This window comes from Cetorhinus maximus, chromosome 7 (genome assembly GCF_964194155.1).
Source record: "Cetorhinus maximus chromosome 7, sCetMax3.hap1.1, whole genome shotgun sequence".
NCBI lineage: Eukaryota > Metazoa > Chordata > Chondrichthyes > Lamniformes > Cetorhinidae > Cetorhinus > Cetorhinus maximus.
This window is the reverse complement of record NC_135885.1, coordinates 94887186-94911474: the sequence shown is the minus strand read 5'-3', so window position 1 is coordinate 94911474 and position 24289 is coordinate 94887186.

The window sequence follows — 24289 nt, the reverse complement described above, 5'->3', positions numbered from 1 at the left end:
ACTTATGAGGCTGGGGGGGCAAAGGGATGAAAGGTGTTACTGACTGTACGCTAACTGATGCACTGTCCTTGTTGTTAATTTCAGCATCACCACCTCATGGCCACGCCCAAAGACACCGTTGCCCCCCACCCTTCACACCTGAGGGCCAAGACGTGCAACTTGCGGCACATCATTTCAGCCAGCCAGGCACCAGCGCAGACACAAACACTTTGGTGGGGAATTTACCATCGGCTAGTGTCCCGGGTCACAGTGGAGAGGGCACTTCACAATCGCTGGAGGAGATGGTAGGGGCAGAGAGTGCCGATGGCGCCAGCAGCCGGAGGGCTGCAGGGGACCAGGCACATGCTGAGTCCGGCAGTGATGATGTGCCTCTGGAGTTGTCACCAATGCAGCAGCTGCAGGACAAGCGGCAGGAATCGCATTTGCATCGGGCAGGGTTGCATGAGGGTGTGCTTCAGTTGGTCTCTGTGATGGAGGAGTCCAGGCAGAGTGTAAGTGAAGGCATGAACCTCAGGGCACAGCTTCACGCTTCCTCCACTGAGAGATTGGCGACTCTCATGGAGAGGGGGTTCGATCGGATGGAGACTCTTCTGATTGGGTTACGTTCTGACCTGCAAGCCCTCACAGCGCTAATGGCCACGGGTGGTCATTCCCAATGTGGGATATATTCTGGGCACAAAGTTTCGGCGCTCGGTGCCCATGAATCTGCGGTGAGCAGGGAGGTCCAATGTGTCCTCATGTCAGCGCAGCAGCTGCCTATCATCGCTGCGAGCTCCTCTCAGGGCGTTTCAGATGAGGGCAGCAGCTCCTCTGCCCCTCTGCCAGCCAACGTTGCATCCATTGAGGCTGCGACAACTGGGGAGGTGCCAGTTCTGGAACTATCTACGCCCTCCCAGGCGGGTCCAGCACAGGCTCCACGGGCCAGAGGACGCCCGCCAAGGTCATCGACGCCAAGCGGACAGCAGAGTCAGCAGGCTGTCTCTCAAGCCACTCCGAGCGATGGGGCGGCACCTAGACGTAGCACCCGCAAACGAAAGCATAAGGCACGTTAGGCACTCCACGGGTTTGTCACTGGTGATTTTGTGTTGGTCTTAGATTAGGGAACAAAGACTTATTTTTGTCACAGAGATGTTTCTGGTTTATGTTGGACGGAATGAAGTCCACTTTTCTGACCATGGCTGAGGGTGTTTCCTTTGTGTTGCATTAGTATGTTTCACAGACATCTCATGAGTGTTTGAGTGGACATTGATGTTTCTGTACTAAGCCCTTAGTTGCAGCTGATGAGGTGGAAGATGTAGCACCTAAGTGCCACGTGTGGAAGTGCCAGGCAATGCTGGTCCTGCTGATCGATATGTATGGAGCTAGTTGAAGGTTTGTTGGATTAAATTGTCCCGGGTGTCCCTGCCTCCTTGGTGTAGTAGCGGGTCGGCGTGCTGCCCCTCATCATCACCCTGTGCTTCCTCACCCTCTGAGCCACTGCTGGATTCATCATGTGCAGCCTCATCCACTGCGGCAAGGTCTTCATCGTCAACTGCATCCCCCCTTTACAGCGCAAGATTGTGCAGAGCACAGCATGCTACCACTATCAGAGAGACGCGATCTGGCGGGTACTGGAGTGCGCCCTCTGAGCGGTCCAGGCAACGGAAGCGCATCTTGAGAAGACTGATGGTTCTCTCCACCACAGCCCTTGTGGTGCTGTGGCTCCTATTGTAGCGCTGCTCAGCTTCTGTTCTTGGACTGCGGAGAGGCGCCATGAGCCACCTTCTGAGGGGATAGCCCTTGTCACCCAGCAACCATCCATCCAGCCGGGCTGGAGCATTGAAGAGCCCTGGCACCTGGGAGTGTCTAAGGATGTAGATGTCATGGGAGCTGTCTGGGTATCTTGCACAAACTTGCAGAATCTGCATCTTGTGATCACACAGTATCTGCACGTTCATGGAGTGGAAGCCCTTCCTGTTGACGAAGGCACCGGGCTCACCTGCTGGTGCCTTGATGGCCACATGTGTACAGTCTATAGCACCCTGGACATGGGGGAAGCCAGCAATGGCCGCGAAGCCTCTGGCTCGCTGTGCCTGACTTGCCTGGTCGCAGCGGAATTTGATGAAGGTCAATGCCGTCTGAACAGAGCGTCTGTAACCTGCTTGACACCAGTGTGGACAGCTGATTGGGAGACACCGCAAAGATCACCCAACGAGCCCTGGAAGGAGCCAGAGGCATAGAAGTGGAGGGCAGCTGTGAGCTTCAGAGTCACTGCCATGGGGTGCCCACCCACACAGTTAGTGAGATCTCCGGGCCAATCATCTGACAGATATAGTTCACTGTCTCCCTTGAGAGTTGGAGCCTCCTTTGGCACTGCACCTTAGTCATATTGAGGTAGCTGCTTTGCCGCCTGTATACCCTGGCAGCAGGATAGTGGAGTCTTCTGCGGCCCCTTCCACCTTGGACAACCTCTCGGCTCTGCACCCCTTGTGCCTGCGCCTGACCTCCCAAAGGTGGCTCCCCTGGAGGCTGATTGTCCACTCCTGGCCTCCTCCTTATTCTATCCCTCCCTTCCTCCTCAGAGGAGCTGCCTCCAGTGGAGATGTCAGAACCCATATCCCCAGGCTAAATGGAGGCCTCCGGAAAGCTGTAGGCCCGATAAAGATTACTGTCTGCAGACTGGTTTTAAAGTACACAAAAAGCTCTTGGAAATCGATGTGAACTGCTAACGATCACGCAGGCAAGTTTGAAACACTTTCTGCAATAAATACTTCATGAAAAACATGAACAACCCCTCTGAGTCCACATATCCCGCCAGTGCATGAGTTTTAATAAAAAATCACCTACCCGCCTGCCCGTTGGGCCCGTGCACCGAGCCGAAATGCGCATGGGCCCCTCAAAATCATCGACAATTGGCAAGTTAAGGGCCTTAACGAGGCCTTTAATTAATGGCGGGCGAGCGTCCCACTGCTGTGCGCACCAGCTGACTGAAATATCGCGATGCCGTTTAAGTGCTGACATGCAGGCTCTGCCACCCGTACGTCAGCCAGAAAATTCTGCCCATTGACTGCAGCGGTTCAAGAAGGCAGCACATCACCACATCACAAGGGCAATTAGGGATGGGCAATAAATGCTGGCCTAGCCAGCGTTGGCCACATCCCATGAATGAGTTGAAAAAAATGCATGTAATAAAACCCATGCTGTCACATAAAGTGTAAGGGAGCAAATTATTTGGGTGCTTAATCTAAGCTTCCACTGCCTGGGCTGCTCAGGAGGAACCCTGTGGCACTCGATAGAGTGCTTGTCAAGCGTCATTGTGGTGCACAACCTCACCATCATGAGGACACAGCCCTTGCCTCCAGCAATATGACAATGAGCTGAGGAGGAAGAGGAAAAGGAGGAAGAAAGGAGAAAACCAACATATCCCCTTTCTGATTGGAGTATCCATGATCACTTTAACTGACTGCATTACCAGTAAATGCAATCCTAATTTCCCATTCACCAATAGTTTCACACTTTACCTTCCCTCTGTTACTGATCATCACAATGTTATTTTGCATGGCCGTAATACTAAAATGAAAGTCAACTAATCACACACGTGCATTCACTTAGTGCCTATCTTCCATGTCCCTTTGCCTGTTTACTGTTCCCACATCATGCTACCCTAGTACTGCAGCATTGCTGGTGAAAGGCTGCTGACTTTCAGAACAGGAGGCTGCAAATAGCCTTGCAGGACGGACTCAAGCAGCTCTGTCCTTAGGAGGCCTTGCACCAACCGCACCCCCTTGGCATGGGCAGCAGCAGCCTGGCAAGAGCATTGCTGGAGTGGCAATGGTGGGATGACAAATACTGTTATCCTGAGAAAGGACACCATGTTTGTACTCTATGCGCCCATTGCCACTCCCCCAGAAGCATCTCAGCAATTCTAGAAATGTGTTCGAGGGCACATTGCTGGACTGCTATGACGCTCTGCAAGGTGCATTGAACATTGATATGTGCAACTCTGGTGACAGCCTGCATGAGCTAAGCTTGTATATGCAGTCTGAGTTTCCACTGCAGCACTCAGATATTGCATTGCTTCTGCTCGTGCTGCAAATGCAGCTGAAAGTGACCAGCAGACATTACAGCATGAATGGGCCTGCAAGTGCTCTTATGAGGTCGGCTACCATTTGCATGATGAAGCGCTCCAAGCCCTGTACCAAGTTGGTGCTGGGCTCCTCCATGTTCCTTAATATTGACTGAAGGCTTTTAGACAGGCCTGCCAATGCATTAAGCATTTCAGTCTGTTTACCCATCTGTACGATGTCCCGTCAAAGTCCTTATTCGAGTACTGTTCAGCAGAACTCGAGCATGATCTTGCCCTCCAGCAACCTGGCACCTGTGCTACCCTTATCCCCTGTCCTACCTGCAGCCCATTCATGCAGAGTGTCTCAACATATGCAGATCTCGCCTCTAAACTATTATCTAAAGTATGTGCGGTGTTAGTATCTGAGCTGTTCACTGTCTTCCTGTTCTTCCAACTTCTTCACTTCCACCATTAGCAGATCAGGTTGCAGTATTTGGGTATCTGAAAAGAGAAAGGCACAAGGGTAGGGTGGTGGATGGGGGGTGGGGTTGTGTGAAGTGCATGTTGTGGGCGGAGGAATTAAATTATTTTTTTAATTCATTGATGTGATGTGGGCATCACTGGCCAGGCCTATATTTATTGCCCATTCCTAATTGCCCTTGAGAAGGTGATGAAAGCTCCCTTCTTGAACCGCTGCAGCCCATGTGGTGTAGGTACATCCACAGTGTTGTTAGGGAGGGTGTTCCATGATTTTGACCCAGCGACAGTGAAGGAATGGCAATTTATTTCCAAGTCAGGATGGTGTGTGGCTTGGAGGGGAACTTGCAGGTGGAGGAGTTCCCATGTGTCTGATGCCCTTGTCTTTCCAGATGGTAATGGTTGTGGGTTTGGAAGGTGCTGCCTGAGGAGTCTTGGTGAGTTGCTGCAGTGCATCTTGTAGATGGTACACACTGCTGCCACTGTGCATCTGTGGTGGAGGGGGTCAATGTTTGTAGGTCGGTGCCAATCAGGCAGGCTGCTTTGCCCTGGCTGGTGTCAAGCTTCTTGAGTGTTGTTGGAGCGTCAGGCAGCCTGCTCCCCTTAAAAGGTTCGCTGCCTATTAAAGGGAGGCTGCACATCTGAAATCATGCCTGACACAAAATTAATTCTGAGCATTGCAAGGATCGCTCAACAAGCTCAGAAGAGGGCTCTCCAGTTCAGTAATACCGCCCTGGAGGCTCTGGTCAAACCAGTGGAGTCCATGTGAGAGGTAATACTTCCCTGCAGTGGATAAAATTCGTCAAGTCTCAGCCAGAGGAAGGAATGACTGTACACCACCTGTGAAGCGGAAGCCTGTAATCTGGTACCATAAACATGGCAACAATGCCAGAGAAATACAATGACTTAACCTGGGTGGTCAAGGTAGGTGAATGCATTGTCACAATAAAATTCATACCCAGCGCACCAATAATCTCTCACTCAGCTCTGTGCACCACACCCCCATTACTCAGCCAAGAGCAAATATGCAGGGTACATGACATTTAGGAAGGACAGGAAAGTAGGAAAAGGTGGAGAGGTGAATCTGTTAATTAATGATGGCATTAGCACATTAGAGAGGGATGACCTAAGTTCAGGAAAACAGGATGTAAAATGGTTTGGGTAGAGGTCAGGATGGTGAGTGGCCTGGAGGGGATCTTCCAGGTAGTGGTGTTCCCATCTGTTGACTGCCCTTGTACTTTTAGATGATAGCAGTCATGGGTTTGGAAGGTGCTGTCTGTGGAAGGAGCCTTGGTGAATTCCTGCAGTACATCTTGTAGATGGTACACACTGCTGTCACTGTGCGTCAATGGTGGAGGGAGTGAATGTGTGTGGATGGGGTGCCAATCAAGTGGACTTCTTTGTCCTGGATGGTGTCAAGCTTCTTGAGTGTTGCTGGAGCTGCATTCATCCAGGCAAGTAGAGAGTACTCCATCACACTCCTGACTTGTGCCTTGTAGATGGTGGACAGGCTTTGGGGGGGTCAGGAGGTGAGTTGCTCATCGCAAGATTCCCAGCCTCTGATCTGCTCTTGTAGCCACAGTATTTATATAGCTAGTCCAGTTCAGGTTCTAGTCAATGGCAACCTCCAGGATGTTGATGGTAGGGGTTTCAGTGATGGTAATGCTACTGAATGTCAAAGGGTGATGGTTAGATTCTCTTTTGTTGGAGATGGTCATTGCCTGGCACTTGTGGGGTGCGAATGTGACTTGCCAATTGTCAGACCAAGCCTGGATGTTGTCTAGGTCTTGCTGCATTTGGACATGGACTGCCTCGAACATCCCCACTTCTGACCTTATGATGGAAGGAAGGTCACTGATGAAGCAGATGAAGATGGTTGGGCCTTGGACATTACCCTTAGGAACTCCTGCAGTGATGTCCTGAAGCTGAGATGACTGACCTCCAACAACCACAACTATTTTCATGTTTTCCCCCTGATTCCCATTGACTCCAGTTTTGCTAGGACTCCTTGATGCCACACTCTGTCAAATGCTGCCTTGATTTCAAGGGCAATCACTCTCACCTCACCTCTGGAGTCCAACTCTTTTGTCCATGTTTGAACCAAGGCTGTAATGAGGTCAGAAGATGAGTGACCCTGGCGGAACCCAAACTGAGGGTTAGTGAGCAGGTTATTGCTAAACAAGTGCTGCTTGATAGCACTGTTGATGATCCCTTCCTTCACTCCACTGATGATCGAGAGTAGGTTGATGGGGTGGTAATTGGTCAGGTTGGATTTGTCCTGCTTTTTGTGCATAGGGCATATCTGGGCAATTTTCTATAATGTCGGGTAGATGCCAGTGTTGTAACAGTACTGGAACAGTTTGGCTAGGGGCACGGCAAGTTCCGGCGCACAAGTCTTCAGTACTATTGCCGGAATGTTGGCAGGGTCCATAGCCTTTGTGGTATCCAGTGCCTTCAACCGTTTCTTGATATCACATGGAGTGAATTGATTTGGCAGTATACTGGCATCTATGATGCTGGGAACCTCTGGAGGAGGCCAAGATGGATCATCCATTTGGCAATTCTGGCTGAAGATTGTTACAAATGCTTCAGCCTTATCTTTGTACTGATGTGCTGCACTTCCCCATCATTGAGGATGGGGATATTTGTGGAGCCTCCTCCTCCAGTTGGTTGTTTAATTATCCATCACTATTCATGATTGGATATGGCAGGGCTGCAGAGCTTGAATCTGATTCGTTGGTTGTGGGATCACTTAATTCTGTCTGTCACTTGCTGATTAGACAGTTTGGCACGCAAGTCATCCTGTGTTGAAACTTCAGCAGGTTGTCACCTCATCTTTAGGTATGCCTTGGGCTGCTCCTGGCATGCCCTCCTACACTCTTCATTGAACCAGCTTTGATCCCCTGGCTTGGTGGCAATGGTAGAGTGGGGGGTATACCAGGCCTTGAGGTTACATATTGTGGTTGAGTACAATTCTGCTGCCTCTGATGGCCCACAGCACCTCATGAATGCCCAGTTTTGAGATGCTAGATCTGTTCGGAATCTATCCCACTTAGCAAAGTGGTAGTACTACACAAAAAGATGGAGGGTATCCTCAGTGTGAAGACGGGACGTTGTCTCCAGAAGGACTGTGCAGTGTCCACTGCTACACATGCTTCTGCGGCAGGCAGGTTGGTGAGGATGAGTTCAAGTATGTTTTCCCTCTTGTTGGTTCCCTCACCACCTGCCGCAGACCCAGTCTAGCAGTTAGGACTTGGCCAGCTTATTCAGTAGTGGTGCTACTGAGTCACTCTTTGTGATGAACAGTGAAGTTCCCCACCCAGAGTACATTCTGCGTCCATGCCACCCTCAGTGCTTCCTCCAAGTGGTGTTCAACCTGGAGGAGCACTGATTCATTAGCTGAGGGGCCACGGCATGTGGCAATCAGCAGGAGGTTTCCTTGCCCATGGTTTCCATGAGACTTCATGAGGTCCGGAGTGATGTTGAGGACTCCCAGGGCAATTCCCTCCTGACTATACCATTGTGCTGCCACCTCTGCTGAATATGTTCTGCTAGTGGGACATACATGCCCAGAGATGGTGATGGTAGCGTGTGGGACATTATCTGTAAGGTATGACTTGCTTGACCAGTCTGTGAGACAGCTCTCCCAATTTTGGCACAAGCCCTCAGATGTCAATAGAGTCGACTTTGCAGGGTTGACAGGGCTGTGTTTGCCATTGGTGTTTCTGGTGTCAGGTGGTCAGTCTAGTTTCATTCCTTTTGACTTGTTTTTAGTGGCTTGATGCAACTGAGTGGTTTGCTAGGCCATTTCAGTGGGCACTTAAGAGTCTGGAGTCACTTGTAGGTCAGGCCACATAAGGATGGCAGATTTCTTTCCTCTTAAGGACATTGTGAATGACCTTTAATTCCAGATATTATTGAATTCAAATTCCAACATCTGTCATGGTGGAATTTGAATCCAGGTCCCCAGAGCGTAGCCCTGGGTCTCTGGATTAATACCGCAGTGACAATACAACCAAGCCACTGCCTTCCCCTGTAAACCAGCAGAGCTTGTAGGATGGGGGAGAATTGGGATGTGAGCAGGAGATTGCTGATTTTAGTCCTGCCACTGACCATGGCCTCAGTCATAGCCATTGCAAAGATTGTGACCCTACTGTCTCCTCCATGGGGATAGAGACAATCAGCCATTCCAGTCCACCTTCAGTCAGGTGCTCCTGCTTCTAGTTATGTGCCACCTTGTCCTGTAAGAGAGATGGTAGTATGTCAGTGGCTGTGATGCAATGTGTTCAGCTCATGTGGCTGCCATGGTTGAATAGCTGGCAATGTGTGCAAGCTGTGAGATGTCGATGTGCCAGTTGCAATAATGCTAAGTGTGTGAGGGTACTCTCTGCACAGATGCTGAGTGTTTCCAGCATTTTCCGTTTTCATTTCAGATTTCCAGCATCTGTTATATTTTACTTTTGTATTAATGTTTGGTATGAGTCATCCTTGATAGGGATTGTTTGTAGGTGAGGGATAGACATGTAGTGAATTGAGCCCTTTGAGAGACTAATGTTGCAGATGCTGCGATGCGTCATTTGAATATGCATTTATTGACATTGATTACTCGTACAAGATCTTTGAACTTCTTGTGGTTGCATCCAGGTTCTCAGGGATAAATGCCTGGTATTGGCCACCACAGTGCTCTGGCCTCACTTCCTCCTGAGTGTTTGTCTGGAGGACCTCCTGGTGATAAATGACACTTGACCTCTGCACCAAAGCCTCTTGGAGGAGACTTTCTGTCATGTTGTACCATTCTTGTGTCTTTTCTAGGTCAAATTCACTGTTATAATGATTTCCAGCTCCTGCTGAAGCCTAAATGTATCTCCCCTTGTAGAGATGTAGGCTCGCTTGAAATAATGCCAGCTAGCTTGAACTAATGATTTTATGCACTCGATTTTGTGGACCCTACTCAATGGTGCAGTCCCTCTACAGTGCAATTAGCAATAGCTGCACACTACAATCATTTAAATGAGCAGGTAGAATGACATTTGCATGCACCCTGCATTGGAAGCAACAAGTGTGGATTAATCGGGTATTGCAATAGCCAGGCAGGTTTTTGGATCATCGCATTTTCCAGTGGTGAAGTTTGACTTTTTGCTTCTAAAACCATGTTAATTATCAACTCAAGTATTTATTCCAGACTAATATTAGAAGAACTAGTCTATGAAAACCCTGATTCAAGTCATATTCAAGGAGCAAATAATTACCAAATAATTGCCAACAACTGTGGCATTGTGCATTGTTAGCAGTAAAGTGTAGAAGATGGTGATTAAGACTAGACTGAAAAGATTATGGCCTGAATTTTCCACCCCAGATGGCAGCGGGTGTCATGGCGAGCTTAAGTGGACAATATGGCGGGAAGGGCAAAATTAGTTTCACGCCATCATGAAACCAGTTTGTGATCGTCCACTCCGCCCATCAACGTCAGGCCGTGCTTCCCACAGCTGGACGTCGGGAACATCATTTTAATACATCTGCATACCATTATAAGTCCTGCCCATTGGAATCATCCCCCCCGCGCTAAATTTACCACCCACATCAGCGGGAAGACACTTTGACCCAGAACACGTCTTGACAAGTGTAACGTGCAAAAGTCAAGACTTATTGTCAGGGCCTTGCTCACCCTGTGGACATCCGAGGAGCAGAAGATGCTGGAGCCTACAGCTACTGGACCCTGGGGGACCACGTGCTTCGCATGCTGGGTGGATTTATGTGGACATGACTCCACTGTGAAGCAGCTCATGGAAAATGGAAGGTGACCGTTGATGTCTGGAGTCTGCTCTGGGACATCAGTATCTTGGCCATGGTCTGCTACGGATAATCACCAAGGGGATGGAGAGGAAGGTCCAACTGTGAGTGGGAGAGGAAGGTGTATGGGGGCTGGGGTGGGAAGTGAAGATCTAGGTTTGACTGGGAGAGGTATGTGTACTGGGGCGTGAGTGAGGTTAGGAGCGGGGGAATGATGGTGTTGGGGAGCAGGGTGAGGTTATGAGAGGGGGAGGAAGTAGGGGGATGAGGGTGTAACAGGGATAATGCAGCAACTGAGGAGATAGGTGTAAGGGGTGAAGAAGGTATAAAGGACGGAGTTTACAGAGAGGAAGGAGTTCGGAGGGGGGCAGGACTTCGTGGAGAGGAAAGTGCTCGGAGGGGGTCTGGATTTCTGTGGGGGGAAGGAGTTCAGAGGGGGGGCAGGAGTCCAGGGTAGGAAGGAGTCCAGGGGAAGGAAGGTGGAAGGAGTAAGTGTGGAAGAAGGAGCAAAGGTGGGTTGGTGTCCAGGTGAACGTGCAAGGGAGGGGTCTGTGGAGCCAATGGCTGCCTCCTCGGGAGTGAAATGAGGGTGGGTGTGGTAGGAGGGAATGGTGAGAATGAGAGAGAGCAGAGTGAGCTGGTAGGGTGGGAGGGTGAGGGTACAACGGTAGCAGTAGAAGGGACGGCGAGGGTGGTTGGTGGTGACTCGGAGGCAGACACGGACCTTGGGAGTGGGAAGGAGGAGGTCGGGGAGGTCAGTGTGGATGGGTGTGGGATTCTTGGAAAGATAGGGAACGTGCAATTTCACCTGGACATCCCAGAACAAAAAGGTTTCTGGTTGCTAGTTGACGGTGGGGAGGTGGAAGGTGATGCTGGGCGGTAAACAGTGATGGAGGAAAAGACATGGGTGACTGAGGGAGGAGAAAGGCTGGGGGAGCTGAAGACATACTTCACTACAACCATGCTTCTAAAATCAAAAGTGATAGGAGCCTCGTGTTGGATGGACTCAGGTGCTGAATGGGAGTGTGATCAGTGGCAGGGCGGAGATGTAGGTCAGCTCAGATGGACAACTGAAAGAGAACCCCAGGAGGCAACATTGAAAATACTCAGGACATTGGGATGAGTGTGACGGATGAAGGCTCTGAATGTGTGGAAGAATGCTAGCACAAAGCTCTGAAAAACCCTGCCATACACACCTCCAGAATCACTCATGGGCCGAAGGCATGCTCCTAAACTGCTAGTGGTGGGCAGGATGCAGGGGCAGGACTCATGAGTCCTGTAAATGAAGCAGAAAGACACCATTACACATTATTCAGAGAAAATGAATATATTTTTAAATTATAAATTATAAGTGCAACCACCTGTGATCAGAAATTCTTAAATTTTTTAGGCCTACCACTTCTTCAAGGTGCTGCCCTGACATCTGCTGCAAGTGTGGAAACAGCCTGTGCAATGGTTGGCCCTGTCGCCTCTGATGATTTCGGTGTGGGTCCTCTGGAGAGCTGAGGCTTGCTTTAGCTGTCCTCCTATTGGCCAGCTGCTCCCTCTGCGGTGACAGAGGATGAACTTGAGGGGATCACAAGCAAAGGAAACTCGGAGGAAGAGGAAGCCTCTGAGTGGATGACACAGAGGTGTCCAGCTGCCGCTCCTCTGCCCTTCCGGTACTCGAAGGCCTTGGCCTGGCTCCTTAAGGGGAAGGAATACCTGGAGAGACATCGAGGTGCCATGTTTCCCTCGCACGTTGCCACTGCAGGAACTCACTCAGGCTACCACGACGGAGTGCAGGTCTGTGCGCATCTTCACTATCTGCTGGAGCAGGGTCTCCATGGCGTTTGCCATCCTTCCCATGGAGACCTCCACACGCACACATTTGGGCACCACTTCATTGGTGAGCAGGTGGATGCACTCCTCTGCCTCGCATGTGACCTTGTCGAAGGCTTCCAGCACTTCTGCATGATGTCCCCCACCTTATGCTGACTCGCCACGATGAGTTGGAAGGCCAAATCCAGAGGCTCACCGTCTGACTCGGACCTCACAGATGCCTCTTCCCCAACAGTCCTCCTAGTGCCAGGGAGCTCAGCAGAATCTATCTCCTCCTGCTGCTGACACATGTCCATGCGGTGACCACCAGATTGTGAACCCAAGCCTGCTCTAGATCTAGGTTCCACCGAGATGTGTGTACCTGAGCTGGTGGAGGGTGTGGGTAAGCGCTGTAATGGGTCTCCCAGGCTGCTTTTTTCCAGCTCTTCAATGGAGGATGAGTCTTCTTGGCTGGAGGTGAGGACCTGGATGGAGCTGAGAGACTGGCTGGCTGTGGGTGTCGACTGCTTGGTGTGGCTTTGCAGAGCTCCCTGTGAACCAAAGTAGAGATAATTAGTGCATGGCAGCAGTCAAAAGCAGAAGAGAGAACACTCACAGTTGCGTTGAGAGAGGGATGATGAGGTGCAGGATCCTTATGTGGGTGTTCACCGCCGACCTCATCATCGCCACAGGCAGGCCCGCATCCTCACCAGCCAGCGTGTTGGTATGCTCCTCAAAGTGAGTGAGGGGCCTACTGTGGGCCATTCCACCCCAAGTCTGGGACCTCTCCCTGCTGTTGTGAGCAGCGTCATGAAGATATTAATGCATATAATGTAATTGGAAATTATTTTAAATTGGACTTGTAGTGTGGTCTGTGTCTGTGGATGTGAGTGTGTGTGTCTTAATTGGATTAAAGCCAGCTAGCCTGGGTGCTTTGGTGTATAGTAGTTTTGAGAAGTTAAACAGTAAGGTTGAGGGTGCATTTGCATTTTGTTGAATAAACCATTCAAAGACTGGGGGCTGAAATCTTGCACCTAGTTAGGAGACACCAAGCAATATGTTTATATTACTAATAAAATTGGTACAATGAAAGGGGTTTTATTGTTAGAAGAGGTGAAGTTCAAAGGGCCTGGTGATAGAATGAGAATTTGCATTCAAAGGGAAGGCTAGGTATATATAGAAAAGAGTTTTGTGTATGTAGATCAGAGGCATATAATATCTAAGCAGCCTATAAGTCTTACAACTGCCTGGAAAGGAAGCAAATTTAAAGGAACCTCATGTTTGAATTTGTATGATTAAATGTGCTTTGTCTAGTGTCTGTTTAAGTCTATGGGTTATTGTTGCCTTGGGGAAGATTTACCTAGGGGTGATTAATTTATGGATTTGTTTAAAAGTTATTATGGTAGTAATTTGTAGATATGTGTATGTGTTTAAGTTTGTTGTTAAATTAATAAATGTTTAACTTAATTTATATAAAAAACCTCTCGAGGCTTGATGTTTTCATTTCTGAATTCAGAGTTGCATCTCAAACATACCAATTGAAAATATAGGTTATGACAGTTGTTTAAAGTTTCCCTCTGGGATTTTAAATAACTTAGCCTTTACCAACTCCTGTGTCTTAACAGCAGGCTCCTCCTGCATGAAAACATGGAGGGAGTGTGAGCAGGACACATGGCATTGCATGGAATGTTTGTGTGGTGAGTGGAGCCATGGACGGGATGAGTAGGCACTAGAAGGAGGCGTCGCTAAATCTGGGGGCATCATGTTTCCTCCCTTTGGCAGCCATCCGTTCTCAGCAGCTTCCTATCCGTCAAAGGGTGCTAGCTTTGTGCAGGGGTGGCCTTTAAATATGGCACTCAATTTACTGAAGACCTCAGGTGACAGTGAGGTGGGCGAATAAAAGGATACCCTGCTTGCAACCTGGAATGTCTTCCGGGAATGCATAATTAATAAAGTGGGAATGGGATGATAGGTGTGAAAAGACGCCATTGCAGCCAATGGGTAAAATGTCCTTTTTCCCGCCTGCTACTGCACTTAGTGCAACTCTGCGACAATTCCCCCTATGAATTTTGCATTTTACTGAAATACAGCTAGTTACTTTAATAAGCCAATACTGAACGTTTAATTTCTGCATATTTGTGATAGCAGATACTTGCGATCTGGCCGCTAAGCAAATATAGGGCATAAAATGTTGGGTTTAAATAAGCTACATGCGTAATTACAGTATGCACAAATTACCTTTCTTTTAATATTCAATTTTTTGGAGCTTTTTTTGTGTTAGATTTAACCTCGCTGAGATGTTCCCTGTACTTCCTGTTCCTTTGAATGTTCATGGCATCAATATAAGACACGTTGAAAATTGAAAAGCTCCTCCGATTGCAGGCTTACTTATGCTGCCGCCTGATATGCGTGGTTGATGGTTAAATGAGTTGAAACTTTAATTTTCATATCCTAGGGAAGAATATGATGGTGTGAGTAAGGCACTTTCCTTGGAACCAATTTTGCTGAATTTTGCCATTTTTTTTAGGTTCCCACTTAGCTAAAGAGATTTACAAAAAATTTGTGTGTAAATGAATATTGCACAATTTAGGCACAATTTAGCATTCAACTTATGTACCTGAAAGAAATTGCAGGCCATGAATAATAAGGACGCCCTTGTTGACTAGAAGCTGATATAATTATTTACAGATCTGTTAATGCAATGGATTATGTGGTCAGGAAAAGTGAAAAGAACATTCTCTGAGCACCACAGGACTGTAGGGATGAAATAACCTTAAAGAGGCGGCAAGGAAACAAAGAGAATAAAGAAAAGTACGATGCGCACATCATTGAAACCCTAAGGCACTGATAAAAAGCTCACTTGACTTACGTTCGTGATTTCTAAGCAGCTCCAGGTAGCCCACAAAGCAGACTCTACACTTCTTCAGGGACTCAGCGATCTGTGGTCATATCAATCTTCAACAGCTGGACCTCCAATTGGCTGAAAAGTCAGCCTTTATGGGAAACTTTTTTTTCATTATGATATAAACACAATATTTTGCTTGCAACATGGAGTATTGGAGTTAGGGAATACATCAAAGTTACAAAATGTCAACAGACCATTTAGCCCAACTGGTCTGTGTTGGCATTTATCCTTGTATGCAAAAGATGAAGAAGGCAGCAAATAAAGGTCGTAATGTTACTTTAAAGATTATGAAAGGATTTAAAAATCAGTTAAGTTGAATTAGGTGGGAAAGTAATATTAAAATTAAAAATACAGTGGATAGGAAAAGGAAAATAGCTGAGAAAGCCTCTTTGACAGCTTTTGACGCAAAGTAATTTGACACAAAAATTGCTACTTGTGAGGAAATCACCCACTTTAATTTTAACAACAAGTTAAAAGCTAATCTTTACATATGATATGCATTTCTAGGACAGTTTGGCGGAATCTGGAATTCAGCCATAGTCTTCAATCAAGAAAGATGTGAAGAATTCACTTAACACATCCACAATTTTCTGATCTCTGAAATGCTCCTGAAATATCTTGCAGTTTCTCTAGGGTCATTGTTAGCTTTGCCTTTGCATGTAAATAGCTTCCCAGCCCTTCAAGGAATCGGTCTATCAGGCATTGACTGGTCCTATTTTTTTTAAATCACTGGCTCTTGTTTCTGTTTTTGTGATCGCCATTTCCTGGATTTGCTTGTGTCTTCTTAACCTCCTCCTTTTCTTTCTGACTCTATTAAAACATTTGTTATTTTTCAGGACTCGGCTATGATGTGGCCTGAAATTATGGCTCAAAGTTTGCAGGGAGAATATTGTTGCAATTAGCAGCGTTCACTGTTATTATGGAGTAAATTGGACAGCAATATCCAGAATCCAAAAACACAGAGTTAAATATGGAAATCAAGAAGGTGCTGTCTGATTTGCCTGCTCCTCCCTAAGCTTTGCTATGCTAGTACCTCACAGATATACAAAGCGTTAAAATACAGGTAAGAGCAGAAGTTATGGTACTTACCCATTAGTTATTAAAGAAATATAGCGTTGAAAGTTAGGGCTTGCCTATTCAATTGTAAGTGAATTTTCAACATTGTGATGAGTCATAATTATTGCCAAACAGCCTCTCCGACACTAAGAAATTAATTTTACAATTGTGGAACCACACTCCTTCAGAATTTAATTTGTGTTAGAGATGCTAAAAAAAATTACAATTCATCCAAAATTATTTCACTTTCATGTTTTATTTTAAATGAATTATACTTCCTAGTTTAGATTCTGTAGTGTTCATTCTGGGAAAAGTGGGAAAACATTAAATGGGTACAGTAATAATAACCTTTGCTTCTTTGAAAGTTTGGTTTTAACAAGAAATTTTGGGACTAAATGTTGATTACCATTGTTAGACTTGCCTGGAGGTGCTAAAACAGACACCTGCAGATTTAGCACTCAAATGCTAACTAGAAGCAATTTTCCCCTGGAGTAGCATATGTAGCCTCCATGCTACTACTGGAGTTGTGGAGCGCACTGCATGGTACACAGTGATGTTTTCAATGATGACTTAGGGGTTGGTGGAGAGGACTCATAGGTTCTCAGACATGCCAAGAGAGGTCCTGGTGGAGGAAGATTCGAGGAGCAGGAATGTCCTATACCCACAGGGAGGCATAGCGACCATAGGTGCAGCTATGCCATGAATGTGGGAGGAGACTGTCAAGGAGGCCTCAGCCAGGAACCACAGCTCCAAGACATGGCTCCAGTGCCATAGGGAATTTAACAATTTGACATGAGTAGTAAGGTAAGATCCCATCTCATCTCACAGTGCTCAATAACTGCACCACCACCAGCATCACAACTTCAACACTACAGCCAATACACTGACATTCACAAACCCAACACTAATGCATCCTTCACAGACACTACAAACCTCAAATACCCCTCACAGCTCTTCAACCATGTAAGGCATCACACACACAAATACACCTGCCAATGCACTGATTCACAATCATCTTCTGGAATAAGATAACACACAACAGGGAGCAGTAGGACCTGATTGGATGACATCACTCCCCTTGAGGAGGCACTGCTGACAGTGATTATGAGGGGAATAGCAGATGTTTTGACTATAGGCAGAGCAAGAGGCAGATTACCTAAGAATTGTGGCTACTCCAGCTTCATTACAGGTTCACAACTATTCTTGATCCCTAATCCCCTGAATCTACCTTCACTCACAAGTTCCATATGGTCTCATCATATGCTCCTCCAGTGGCCACATGCTTTGCTTTTAGCTTTATCATTCCCAGCTGCACCTGGCTCCACTCCCCACCCCTGTCACCACCCACGGCCCCCGGAGGAACTTAAAGAGGAGGAAGAGCCACTTTGTCAGCCACATCCAACCCTCCCCGAGAAAGAGGAAGAGGAGGAAGCAGAGAGCGAGGAAAATTACAGTCTATCAATTGCTATCACTGTCAAAAGCAACCCCTCAGAGGCTGGCACCATGTATAGATTAGGGGCTAGGTTAGAACATGGGTCATCACAATGGCACGTACCAGGCACGAGTAGGCAGTAGCTATGCTGGGTGGAAGGGACAATGCAGGTGTCGCCTTTCTGCAAGGCAAGGTCACATACTGGTTCTGCTGTAAAGGAGCCAGTGTAAGGGCATTGCAGGGATAAGCTTCAGAAATCTGAGTGATGCGAGAACCCAGGTATTAGAGAGCCTGTCTGAAAGATTACTGGGTGTTGATGGGGTTGGAGGAATCTGCCTCCTGCTTGGCATGTGGCTTGATGCAGAGCTTGGAACTCATCCTCTCCAGTGTGGCTGGGAGTGTCATAGCTTGGCATTGAAAGTATGTGTGGGCATGAAGGGTGGGTAATGGGACATAGCTTAGCATGGGGCGGGGGGGGGGCATGAGGAGCCAAGGGCATGAGGTAGCATGGATGGGTCATGGAGAGTGTGTGGATGGTGAGAGGGTAAGATGGGCCTTCCAAGATGGGAATGTTCCCGACTCCTGCTACCCGCCTCGAGGATGAAAATTCAGCCCTTCTCCATCTCAGTCTCTGGCAACCGCACATGCGACTGTAATGTGCCTTCACCAGTTTGTTCACCTTGCATCTGCCCAGCTGGTGCTGGGTGCAGAGCAAGGATGTGATTCTGCACATGCAGAGGCTTCCTCTTCCTCTTCAGAGGTCAATATAGGGCCCTTGCGACTTGCGATGGGAGCAGCCAATGTTGCACTTGCGTAGGAAACAAAAGTAGGGATGGTTAAAGGACATCTTAATTTGAGGTGAGCGCACTGGGACAAACTTCCTCATTGCTAGCACTGCAAGCATTGTGAGATGTTACTCAGTGTTTGCATTTTACGCCTTTCAACATGCAATATGCAGTCACAATTTCCTCATGATACACGAGAGCCAATTCAAACTCACAAATCATCAATGCCTCATTCCTAAGAGCATACCAACCATCATGTACCCTCCCATCCCCAGCCCTCTTAACACGTTTGACTCAATTATAAAGATGCCCCCTTGCAATCTCACCACCCTGGGGCCTTCCTCCTTATTTTGCCTCGGCCAATGGACCGGCTCCACTCATTCACAACCAACTGTAGCATCTCTTCCTCGATGGGAGTTAGTATGGCAAAGTTTGGCACATGGTCTTCAGTCCTGCTTCTCTCCCTGACAACCTCTTCTCCAGCAATTAAAGTGAGACATTGTAATGATTTTGATTCTCCTATACAAGCATTCCTTCGCATGTATGCCCAAAAAGATCTCTATCACTAGCACACTTTTCAGAATGTTTTGTGCCAACTAACTGGTGTGCCATTTACACTGACAGCCATTCCCCCAAACCCCTTCATAACCCCTCGTGCCATGCAGAGTGGTATGTGTGCATCCTGCCGTCTCAGACATTTGAGCAACACACAAGATAATCCCCTAATGGAGCCATCACGTAATCTTCCATGTATGTACATCTCCAGAACGGTGACCCTTGCAGATCTCAGAAAGCCATTGAGGCATTTGCAGCACTGGACCCAGGTTCATTGAACAACCCCAAAACTGTTTCCCTCTGCTTCGACCTCCATCCAGGTTGCTTTGGTCAAGCCGGGAAGTTTCCTCTTTCCACCAGCAGGCATGAGGACATCCCACCTGTCACTTACAAACTGGAGGAGAACTCGCAGGGAGTCATCGTCAAACCTTGGGCCCATCCGTGACCTTTTGTCCTCCCCATCTCCTGGCTCACTTCTCTCGGCCATCTGTGGAGAGTGACAGAGAGTTAAATGCCTGATGTTCAATACTGCCATAAACACTTGATAGTCATCAGCTGTATTATAGTGCTATTTCTTCCCTGCCATAGGTCCTGAAAGCTTCCCACCAGTGAGAATAGTCATACATATTTTATAATATTCACTCAACTATTGCAATGGTACAAATGAAATTTAATTGACCAACAGGACTTTATGGCCTGAATGTTACCTTTGGTGGCCGCGCACGATCAGCGGGCCAGGTAGCGGTCAGGAAACAGACCTCCGACAGCGATCGGCCCCCAACCGTGATTTCACGCTGGCTGGCTAATTAACAGCCAGCCAGTGTGAAACGTGCGCTGAAAAGCTCAGCGCTGCCCGGGTGGGAGCAGGAAGAGGGTGGGCAATGACATTTATGATGGCGCGGGTGAACGCTGTGAGAAGGCTCCCTGAAGGCAGGCAGCTGCCTCAGAGAGTTGCGGACCTGAAAATCTTAAAATAAAGTTTTAGAAACTAGGAAAAAAAAATGTCCATGCATCACAACCAGGCACCTGGAAATATACCTGATAAAAATGCTGTCGGCAGATTTGTATTTTTTTATTTTACAACGGAAATCTCATCCCTCTGTTGGATGAGGTTTGATGAAAAATGTAAAGGCCATCTGGCCGATTCACCCATCTGCCAACCGTAATGTTGGACGTCCACGAAAAATTGGAGACAATTGTCACTGTTAATAGGCTTAATTTCCCTCTTAATTGTTGACAGCCACGCTTCTGATTTTACACGCACCCACCGAGTGAATTATCACGCGAGAGAGCGATGACATCGGGACGCTCACCCAACATCTTCTCACGTGATTTGACGTCCAATCGAGTCAGGCGCACGCCTGCCTGCAGGACATAAGAGTCAGCCCTATAAATCTCTCCTAAAGATGATCCCTAGTGTAGTTGACAGAGTCCTGTGCCAGGGGACCCTTTAAATGAGTGGCTGTGAACTCCTTCAGGGTCACACCTGCCACCTCTGTGGCCAAACGTCCCGCCCCATTAGCCCATTAGATATGCAGCCCACCATCCACAGAAGCTTTGGCCGGCTTCATGCCAGGCAGCCGTTAATTGGCCGCTACAATTATATGCACCGTCTTCGAAAGGTGGGTGCAGGGGTTGGTGAGCCACTGACTCCCAGAACAGATTCCCACCCACCATCAAGACACATAAAATTGAGTGCACAGTTTCCTCTGCAGTCATTGCAGCTTATATGGAACAACAAATGGCCTGCATAGAATGACAAAAATTATGCAATGGAAACTCAGTTGAAAGATGCTCAGCTGCCCAGAGATTCATTCTCCAGCAGTTCAGGGGCTGTCTTAATAGGTAGTCATGTGAGAATCATGGACCAGGAACATACTGACCTTCTCCAGATGACAATATTCCTGTTTCCTCCACCACTGCCCTTGTGCTTTCCTGTTAGCCAGGTGGCCTAGGCTTCTGAAGCCCATGTTGCAATGTTGTCATCAGCAGCTCACAGCCACTCGGGGGCATAACAGGAGTGCATCTAAACTGCCTACTTCACATTTGAGTTGTACTTCACAAAAGCACCAGGGTTAGCAAGAAGGCTTATACAAAGGCTGCTCGGGGAAAACACCAGTTTAAGAATAATAAATTCTGTTGCCTATGTCATGTTTATATTAAATTTTATGTACAGCAAAAATAATGATGGTAATTGGTTAGAAGTATAATTAGTGGTCATTTTAATTGTGACCTTTATGGGAATGGGCTGAAAGGACTGAGTTCAGCTAGTTGGCTTTTTGATAGATCATAAGCCATGCAAGATGCATCATGTGGCAATAGTGCTCCGAAGTTGAATGGTCACTAAAGTAACCCTCCCAGTTGTGAGCTGTTACCTGGAACCTTGGTTTCCATTCCACCCTGCTGCCACCCCATCTTCCTTCAACTCCTCAACCTCCTCATCTTCACCTTCTTGTAGTTCCTGAGCTTGATTCCCTGGCAATTGTTAGTGATAATGGCTGATCTCTTATGATCATTGGATTGTGGAGCATACTGTAAGTCACCACAGATCTGGAGCCCTCCTCACCTTCCTGTCTCTCTCGCTCTCTCTTGCAACAACTGGTGCTGCTCTGCCTTGTCTCATCTCCTCCTCCCATTACTCATGTAGACCAAGGGCACTCGCTAGCAAAACCCCCATAACCCTTTATCCTGGTGACTCCCAGAAGTCTCCAATAATTTTAAAGTAGCACAGCACACTGTCTCTTTACATGAAGTCCTTAGAGAATTTCTGGAATTACTGTTGTGAGAATGTTGGTGAGCTCCTAAAAAAGTGTGCCAGAAAGTTCCCTATGTGTGTCAAAAATCTTTTTCAAATGCACTCCATCTCTAGTGGCAAGTGAACAGCAAAACCTGAGCATAGTTAAACTAGAAATCCTGAGTGATGACCTTTTTTACTCCTGTTCAGCTGGTTGCTGTTAGGAGAGGGTTTTTTTTTATTCATTCATGGGCTGTGGGTGCCACTGGAAAGGCCTAATTTATTGCCCATTCCTAATTGTCCTTGAGGAGGTAATGGTGAGCTGCCTCTTGAACTGATGCATTCCATGTTGTGAAGGTACAACTACAGTGCTGTTGGGGAAGAGGTTCCAGGATTTTGACTCAGTGATAATGAAGGAACATCAAGATATTTCCAAGTTAAGATGTTGTGTGTCTTCAAGGGAACTTGCAGATGGTGGTGTTCCCTTGTGCCTGCTACCCTTGTTCTTCTAGGTGGTGGAGGTCATGGGTTTAGAAGGTGCTTGGCAATTTGCTGCATTGCATTTTGTTGATGGTATATATAATGCGCAGTGGTAGAGGGAATGAATCTTTAAGCCAGTGGATGGGCTGCAAATTAAATGAGTTGCTTTGTCCTGATTGGTGTCAAGTCTTGAGTTGTGTTGTTGGAGTTGCATTCATCTAGGCAAGTGGAGAGTATTCTAACACACTCCTGATTCCTGCCTTGTAGATGATGGACAGACTTTGGGGAGTTAGGAGGTGAGTCACTCACTATGGAATTGACAGCCTCTAACTTGTTCTTACACCCAATGTATTTATGTGGCTGGCCAAGTTCAGTTTCTGGTCAATGTGGCCACCCAGGATGTTGATGTTGATGGTTTCAGCAATGATAATTCCATTGAATGTCAAGGGGAGATGGTTAGGCTTTCTTTTGTTGGGGATGGACATTTCCTGGCTCTTGTGTGACATGACTGTTACATGCCACCTATCAGCCCAACTCTGAATGATGTTTAAGTTTTGCTGCACGGATGTCTTTTATATTCAAGGGGTTGTGAATGGAACTGAATGCTGTAATTATCAATGAACATCCCCACTTTTGACCTTATGATGGAGAGAAAGTCATTGATGAAGCAGCTGAGGATGGTTGGGCCGGGGTCGCTGTCCTGAGGACATCTTGCAGTGACATCCTGGAGCTGAGATGATTGGCCTCAAACAGCGACAACAATCTTCTCTTGTGCGTGGTACGACAGCAACCAGTTTAGAGTTTTCTCCCTAATTCGCATTGACTCAATTTTTGCCATGGCTTCTTGATGCCACACTTAGTCAAATGTCAGGTAGTCTGCTGAGCTTCAATCTTGTTCAATTTTTTTGCAATGGCTTTATGCAGCTGAATGGCTTGCTAGGCTATTTCAGAGGGCAATTAAGTGTCAACTACATTGCTATGGGTCTGAAGATACATGTAGTTCAGAATGGATAATGAAATTAGTGAACTAGATGGATTTTTACAACAATGTGGTGGCTTCATGGTTACTATTACTGATATTAGTTTTTTTTTAAATACAAAAATTATTTAATTAGCCAAACTTAACTTCTCCAGTTGTCATGCTGGGATTTGGACTCATATCTCTAGGCCTCTGGATTGCTTGTGCAATAATATAACCATTTTACTTTACTAATTGAAGCACCAGACATCAAAATGGCGTACAACCTCTTTAATGTGCACTGGCAGGCAAGTTATTTGCCAGTCTTAATTATCCTCAGGTCTAAGCATATGCTTCAACTCCTTTACATACAAACATATGAAATAGGAGCAGAAGTATGCCATTTGTTCCCTTGAGCCTGCTCCGCCATTCAAAAAGATCATGGCTGATCAGTTCCACATTCCCATCTACCCCTGATGACCTTTGATTCCCTTGCATAAAAAGAATCTATCTACCTCTGCCTAAAAATCTTCAGTGACACCGTCTCCACCGCCTTCAAAGGCAGAGAGTTCCAAAGTCACACAACCCTCTGACAGAAAAAAATTCTCCTCATCTTTGTACTATTAGGGCAACCCCTAATTTTAAAACAGCACCCCCTAGTTCTAGACTCACCCGCAAGAAGAAACATCCTTTCCATGCCCACCTTGTCAATACCATTCAGGAACTTATATACTTCAATCATGTCACCCTTCACTCTTCTAAACTCCAGTGGAAACAAGCCCCTTATCATCATAAGGCAACTCGCCCATTCCAGGTATCAATCTGGTAAACCTCCTCTAAACCTACAATGTATTTACATCCTTCCTTCAATAAAGAGACTAAAATTGCACACAATAATCGAGCTGCGGTCTCACCAATGCCCTGTATAACTGAAGTATAACATCCTTACTTTTATGTTCAATTCCTTTCATAATAAAGGATAGCATTGCATTAGCCTTCTTGATTACATGCTGTACCTACATACTAACTTTTTGTGATTCATGCACAAGAAAACCTAGATCCCTCTGCACCTCTGAATTCTGCAGTCGTTCTCCGTTTAAGTAATACTCTGCTTTTTTATTCTTCCTGCCAAAATAACAACTTTACATTTTCCCACATTATACTCCGTCAGCCAGATTTTTGCTCACTCACTCAACTTATCTATTCCATCTGTAAACTCCTTATGTCTTCCACCCAACATACTTTCTTACCTATCTTTGTGTTGTCTGCAAC